This window comes from Palaemon carinicauda, unplaced genomic scaffold (genome assembly GCF_036898095.1).
Source record: "Palaemon carinicauda isolate YSFRI2023 unplaced genomic scaffold, ASM3689809v2 scaffold4, whole genome shotgun sequence".
Taxonomy (NCBI): Eukaryota; Metazoa; Arthropoda; class Malacostraca; order Decapoda; family Palaemonidae; genus Palaemon; species Palaemon carinicauda.
In genome coordinates this window covers 437,501-437,791 of record NW_027171650.1, presented here as the reverse complement: position 1 = coordinate 437,791, position 291 = coordinate 437,501, and positions in this window count along the sequence as shown.

Below are 291 nucleotides of genomic sequence, written 5' to 3'. Positions count from 1 at the left end.
CCAAAAAATGCAAATTTGACTATTAGAGATAAAATCTATTCCTAAGATGGCCTCGATTCCTGGAATTCCCAAGGTGGGCAAGACAAAATAATCATGTGTAAACTTCACAGACCCCACCTTGAATTTGACGATTGTTGTATGGTTTATGTGTAGTTTATTTCCTCCTGGTGTGTCAAGAACAATGGATGCCGCTGGCTGTAGTGGATTTGATGAGAATCAAGGCAACAAAGTTAAGAAATCTGTATTTACTTCTATGTTTTTAAGAGCATTTCGAGTCTGCAGCCCTGAATA